At 33.1% G+C, this 6,936-nt stretch overlaps 2 pseudogenes; both read left to right on the top strand.

Annotated features, from left to right (window-relative positions):
* Nucleotides 1-2,876: 2,876 nt before the first annotated feature.
* Nucleotides 2,877-3,665, top strand: LOC148575099 (uncharacterized; annotated as a pseudogene).
* Nucleotides 3,666-3,762: 97 nt separating this feature from the next.
* Nucleotides 3,763-4,393, top strand: LOC148575098 (uncharacterized; annotated as a pseudogene).
* Nucleotides 4,394-6,936: the final 2,543 nt, after the last annotated feature.

The following is a 6,936-nucleotide window of genomic DNA, read 5'->3' as shown; positions in this document are numbered from 1 at the left end:
CGTAAAAATGCTTCAAATTATGTATATCGGTAAATAAAATATTTAAATTATTTATTTAAAAAATTCTTAAAGACTTGGGTCTTGACTATAGAAAGATCGATGCATGTCCTAATGATTGTATGCTGTATCAAAATAAGTATATAAATGACTCAGTTTGCCATATTTGTGGAATCTCTTGATATAATGAGACTACTACTATGGATGACAACGAAGATGACTTTATGCTACCAAAGAAAGTTCATAAGGTTGTTGCGAACACAGCAAAGGCGTTGAGGTGGCATGATGAGCAGCGTTTGAAGGATGGTTGAATAAGGCATCTTGCTGATGGCCAAGCATGGAAGAACCTGGATAGTCGGTACCCAAACTTTGCAAAAAAACTTCGCAACCAGAGACTTTGTTTGGCAAGTGATGGTTTCAATCATTTTCGAACTATGAACATGTCATATAGCACATAGCCAGTTGTCACTATAAGAAAAATGCTGAATACCGTCGGATTTAGCGTCGAACGTTAGCAATGGGTTTACCTGCGGATTTACCAACAGATTTGGCAATAAATTCCTCAAATAAAAAAGATTATCATTAGATTTGACTTTTTGACGGTAAATTCACCGGTAATAATTGGAGAAAAAAGTGAACAAATTTATATATTGATTTGCTGGTAGTGGGTAGAATTTTAATTTGGATTAAGCTTACTAAGTCAACAGCATAGGCCATTAAGAGTAATAAGATATGATATATGGATTATCTTTTATTGAACATAAAAGGTTCTTAATTGGGTTTAATTTTTTTCATAAGTGTGCAAATAATACTTTAAGACAAGTTTCTAGTCATAATGAGCATATATACTTAATTTTTCTTTCTATTTGCAGAATATGGGGATTACTATCCTATAGTGTAGTTGGTTATTATACTTTTTTTTGTACTTTAATTTTATCCTTTTTTACTTGTTTGATTGATTGGTAATAGTTATATATGCTTTTGTTCTCTTCTGCTGTAGGAAGAGGATGATGATGAGTAAATTTATAAAAAAAAATTAAAATTTTAAGTTTATCGGCGGATTTACCGTCGGATAAATCCGCTGGAAATTATTATTTTAGTTATTATTAAATAACATATTACCGTCAGATTTACCGGGGAATAAATTTGACGGTAAAAGATTTCGGCGGAAAATTTCTGACAGTAATTAGCAGCAGATAAGAAAATTTGTTGGTAAATAATTACTGGCAAGATTTATACCGTCAGATTTATTCCGACGGTAAACAGATTACTAGTGGATTATTTTGGTAAATCCGACCGTATCAGGCAATTTTCTTGTAGTATGTCTTAATGGTGTACAATTTTTCTCCTTGGATGTCCATGAAGTCAAAATATTGCATGCTCTTTTTGTTCATACCTAGATGCTATTCACCAAGAAATAATATTGATGTTTTTATGCAACCACTGAATAAAGAGTTAAAGGAGCTATGGGTGTTAGGAATAAATACATATGATTCTTTTAAAAATGAAACTTTTCAAATGCATGCCGCACTTCTTTGGACAATCGCTGATTTTTCAGCGTGTGCGATGTTGTCAGGTTGGAGTACAAAAGGGAAGTTGGCTCGCCCTTGTTGTAAATATGATACTTCTTTTTGTTATTTGAAACATAGCCAAAAGATAGTTTACATGGACCATAGGAAGTTTTTGCCAGTTGATCATGCATAGAGGTCTAACAAGAGATCTTTTAATGGAAAAACCAAAATCAGGGATCCACCACGAATGTTAACAGATGCAGAGGTTCTAGATATATTTAAGTCAAAGAGAATGTTTTTGGGAAGATGCAAAACAAAAATAAAGGCCAAGCAAAAAATAGATCAATCTTTTTTAAGTTACCATATTGGCAGGATTGTATGATTAGACACAACGTTGACGTAATGCATATAGAGAAAAATATAGTTGACAGTATAGTTGAGACCTTATTAGTAGATATTCCTAGAGAGACAAAGGATCATGCAAAGGCTTGTTATGATCTTAAGGAGATGGACATTCGAAAGAATCTCCACCAAAAAAATACAAAGGATGACAAAAGAACTAAACTTGTTAGAGCATGCTTCTCCATAACCAAAAGGGAGAAATCTATTTTTTCGGTGTTTTAAAGAAAACAAAATTGCCTGATGAAAGTGCTTCAAACATTTTTCGTTGTGTACCAATCACAAGCATTCTTCCTAATCATGTTGCATTACCTGTTGCAAATACCAATCACAAGCATTCTTCCTGATCATGTTGTTGCTCCTCTAGTTCACTTGTGTTCCTTTTTTGTTGGCTATGTCAAAAAGAAATCTCTTTAGAATAGATTAATGGTTTGGAGTTAGAGATTGTAGAGACTATGTTCCAGTTGGAGAGGATCTTCCCCTAACTTTTTTGATATGATGGTTCATTTGCCTATTCATTTAGCTGATGAAATAAGGTTAGGTGGTCCCGTCCAGTTTCAATGGATGTATCTGATTGAGAGATACATGTTCACACTAAAATCATGCGTTCATAATAGAAGTCGTTCAGAAGGATCAATTGCAGAGGATTATTTGGCTGAAGAGTGTTTAACCTTTTGTTCAAGATATTTTCATGAGGGAGTGAAAACAAGATTCAACAGAGTATCTCGGAATAATGATGAATGCACTACAAGCAAAGATCCTGATTCAAATTTGTTTACAAACAAGAGAAGTCCATTGGGTGAAAAAAAAAGGCAACTAATTATTTTGGACGAGATATCACTCCTTCAAGCTAATGCATATGTATTAAACAATTGCGATAACATGGAGCCTTATATGAGATATCTTAACTTCTCATTTGTCTTTTTCTTAGACTAATTTTGGTAGCATTTTCTTTACCAATAAACAATAATGCACATTCCTTGTAGAGAACATGGTGAGAAACAAAAGCAAGGCCAGCGGAAGCGAAAGTGGAACGTCGTTAAAGATCAAAATGAAGACTTTCTAGAATAGTTTGCAAGAGATGCCATAAAGGATGATGTTCCCAATTAGATACGACAATTATCTAAGGGTCCAAATAAATTTGCAAAAATATTTTCTGCTAATATCGTCAATGGGTACAGATTTCATACTAAGCAGCGAGAAGTTATGCGAAAAATGCAAAACAATGGTGTCATTGTGGTGGTTGAAACTACAAGCTTTGCTAGTGTTAAGGACAAAAAAAAATCAAGGCCAACATAAAATATTATGGTAGAATTATCGATATTGTTGAGTTTGATTATTATAGCCAATTTAAAGTTGTGTTATTTAAGTGTGAGTGGTATATGGCTAAGGAAGATAATTATGGTTTGACATATATTCATTTCAACAAAAGATGTTACCAAGAAGAACCATTTGCGTTGGCAAGCCAAGCACACCAGTGCTTTTATGTGAAAGATCCATACATTTCCCAAAAAGCAATATGTGATGAAAACGGTTTCAAGAGACTTATTTAATATCGGTGTCCAATTATAGTTTGATCATAATATAAGAGAGCCACATGAATCTGCGAATAGTCTGATACCTTTAAGTGATATTGGTGAGGTAGACTTGGTTAGACAAGGTGTGCGACCTGTTGTTAATGTGGCACCAAATAAGCTCCACCTTAAAGACGAAGAAACAGAGTTTGGTAAGTTTGATAGTGATGAGGAAATTGAGTGACTTTAAGGTCTTGGATTATCTTTATACTTCATTTGACTTCTCTTTTTTAATTGAATTATGTTTATGCTTTATTTGACTTCTCTTTTTGGGATACAAGATGAACAATAAAGGAAATTCCAAAAGAAGATGGATAATGACCCTATCCGAAATGGAGTCACAAAGAAGTCCCTTGAAGAACAAGAGTCTAATAAAGAACTCGAAAAATTCAATTCATGAGTACTTATGCATTGGTAAAACATTTTCAAATCAAAAGGAAACATGTATTAGCTGCACGTGGGGATGATAGCAATAATGAAACAAAGAAAAAAAAAGCAAGATGTTAATAAAAAGTTGACAAAAGTTGAAGATGAGGGTTAAAGCAAGATGCCAACGAAAAAGAGGATAACAAATAATAAAGACAAGATGATCAATGAAGAAGATAATCAAGACAAGATGCCAATGAAAAAGATGATCAAGACAAGATGAAAACCAATGCAAATGAAGGTCAAAGCAAGAAGCTAACTAGGAAGAAGATGCCAATGAAAAAATTCAACAAAGAAGAAGAACACAAGATCGAGTCTCTTATCCCAGCTATGACTTTAGATAAATTCTTTGAAAAATATGGGATATCATCGGATAAAAATAATGAAGAATATGAGTATAATTATGATGATCATATTCCAAGTGTTCGTGATAGTAGTGACAGTAACAACGATAATGATTTTATTCTTAGTTTCAATAGCAAATAATGAAAGATACTAACCTAACTCTTTTATTTATTAGATTAATTTTTTATTTATTAGATTAATATTCTTGTTAATATTCTCTAGTAATGAGATTGAAAATAGGTATCAAAATGAAAAGTGTTCGTGGTCCTGCCCAACTCAAGCATATTTATGTTATGGAGAGACAGATAGAGTTAACATGGTACAACAGCAAACATATAGGCCCAACAAGCACACATGTTCAATTGTTTAGTCGTTTCTTAGGTACACTTGCAAGAAACTCTAATTTGGTCACATTATTATATACTAGCTGGCAAGCTGTGCCAAGTGAGACTAAAATTTCAATGTTGAATTATGCAAATGTGAGTAGATCATTCTCTATTTTAATTTTTTTAGTGTTGGTCTTAGCATGCAATGTAAAATAATCTAATTCTTTGTTTCATTCTAGTCTAAATATAATATTTTAAGTGATGCTGAGCATTAGATGATAGATACTATTGGAGAGTTATAGAAGCAATTTAAGAAACGATTAAAAAGTATCATTATATATCATATAACTCATTTAGAGAGATGATGAAAAATTGTCTAATGACTGTACCTGAACTTCATTTTCGAAAATTAGTTCACTTTTAGAGGCTTGATATCATCAAAGTGATATATTTTAAACCTACTTTCTTGGCTTTAATGTTTGTAACGTGTATTTGTTGTCAAATCTAAATGACTCTATGTATGAATTTTTACTTTGCAAAGAAATGTAAGTCATATATGGCAAAAATCGTGAAAATAGATCCAAGCAAAAATGGAATCATCGAATGGGTCCAGTTAGATTTGAATTAGTATGCGCTGATTTAGTATTATATTTTTACTTCACATTTAAGTATCTTTCATATTTTCTGTAATACCCTTACTATCAGAATGTCACGCTTCTGACTACGCCACTCTGATAGTGAGAAGTGTCACAACGACTTCATATACTTAATAAAATAGGAGCCTTTGACTCGAAACCATATCGCTGTTTTCTTTAAAAACATGGAAATACTTTTTCATGAAAACAAACAAGCTTATACATATATACAAAACTTCTTACTCAAGCAACTTATAAATATTATATATATACATATCATTACAGTCACAATTCCTATCCTTCTTACAAGAATATAATAATAAAGGCGTGGAAAATCTATAACATGTGTATACAAACAGAAACAACATATCTAAGTACTTAACAAAAATTCCGCAAGCTTCTTCGTCCGTCCTGAAAAGATAAAATTTGTAGGGGGTGAGAACATCGTCATCGCTGGTTCTCAGTAGAAGGTTTTTAAGAATTGTTATAAGAAGATATTTTAAATAAAATTATTTTCAGTCGCAGTGATCATCCGTTCATTATCCAAAATTAAAACTCATATTTTTTCTTATAAAAAATTCCACGCAAAATAACATGCCACACATTTCACCGCTTACTAAGAAACTGTTTTAACCAAAACTTACCTCTGATCCAACCAATCACAGCCTCTGGCCCAAATCAAATCAACTCGGCCTCCGCCCAATTCAAAACAAATCACCGCTATAATCAATCTACCACCAAATACTCAAAACAGAAATCAATCACAAGCACAAATAAATACAAGGCAAACACATTTAAGAACAGTTACAACAAGTATCACAGTTACCAGTTAAACAGAATTCATCAAATAGGTAAACTAAAACACTTAAGCACACCCAAACAAAGTAAACAAATGCAACATGATGCATGCCTATCCTACTGGCCGTGCGCTCATGTGTCAGTTACTTTGCTAGAACCTGACACATCCAGTAGCTAACCCGGATATCGTCCTCTTGAAAACCGGTAGCCGGTACACCACCACAATCCCTACCTAGTGGGCGGTACACCACCACGATCCCACGATTGCGAACGATACACCACCATGATCCTCGCAAGATTTTCAATTGGAAAACACACACCCGTGGGCGGTAAATAACCACGATCTCCACAGACATTGCGACACTGGACAAGCGGTACACCACCACAATCCTTACCAGGTCAAAGCTTACATTCAAAACCACAATCTTTTAAAAATCTTGATCTGGAGCAAGTGAGACGAACCACAACCCTTGCGTACTGCTCAGGTGTTTCAAATATCAAAATCTCTCCTTAAAAACAATTTAAATCTATTTCTCTTTCATAAAAACTCATTTTCACTAAAATAAAAGTCTCAAATCAACTTCAACAATCCATTCTTTAATTCTATTTAAAAAACTCCAAAATACATAATTCTCAGAATTTTATAAAAATTTCGGCAGCACCTCCCCTAAAACTTGGACTTTACCACCCTTCTTGGGTCCCAACAAAACCATTTCTCAAGCCCTTCTCAATCATTTTTAAATAGTAAATTATTTTCAATAATCCAACCATTTCCAAATATCAATTTTTTTTAAATTTGTTTTAAACCTAATTCCAATATTAAACCTTTTCTAAAATCGAATCATTTCCAAAATTAAACTAAATTCCAATATTAAATCTTTTCCAGTGATTCAAGAAAAACCAATTCAACAACATCAGCCAACTA

The sequence above is a fragment of the Arachis ipaensis genome, chromosome B2 (assembly GCF_059453495.1).
Source record: "Arachis ipaensis isolate K30076 ecotype BB chromosome B2, ASM5945349v1, whole genome shotgun sequence".
NCBI classification, from domain to species: Eukaryota; Viridiplantae; Streptophyta; class Magnoliopsida; order Fabales; family Fabaceae; genus Arachis; species Arachis ipaensis.
The sequence above is the reverse complement of the archived record's forward strand: the minus strand, read 5'-3'. Positions and strand labels throughout refer to the sequence as shown.